Genomic DNA, 404 nt, shown 5'->3' on the forward strand with positions numbered 1-404 from the left:
GCACATCACTGGTGATGATGTAAGGTAGCTATGCGTTCTTCTAACATTCTTGCTACTAAAGGATATTATCATCAGCGTCTGACTCACTCAAGAATACGCCTGATCCTATAGATACCTGCACTTTGATTTCCATCACATCTGTGGACATATTCACTTTGAGCGCTTAGCAATTCTGTATGACCAGATTGAGGGTTTCCTTGAGAAAAACGGGTACTAGTTTACTTGTACGTACGTACTTTTCCTGGCATCTAATCTTGAATTATATAACTTACAACACGTTGGAATTACAACAGGTACTTTTTGTTGAATGAAAAGGGTGAGAAAATGAAGGAGCAGCTTGGTATTGTGCGAACAAACTGCATAGATTGCTTAGACCGTACAAATGTCACCCAGGCTAGTATTCC

At 39.9% G+C, this 404-nt stretch overlaps 1 long non-coding RNA gene across 1 annotated transcript; it reads left to right on the plus strand.

Annotated features, from left to right (window-relative positions):
• Window positions 1-387, plus strand: LOC104762971. The gene is made up of 3 exons (XR_763678.1): window positions 1-24; window positions 112-210; window positions 294-387. It is a non-coding gene; the product is annotated as an uncharacterized LOC104762971 (long non-coding RNA).

This window comes from Camelina sativa, chromosome 18 (assembly GCF_000633955.1).
Source record: "Camelina sativa cultivar DH55 chromosome 18, Cs, whole genome shotgun sequence".
Lineage (NCBI taxonomy): Eukaryota > Viridiplantae > Streptophyta > Magnoliopsida > Brassicales > Brassicaceae > Camelina > Camelina sativa.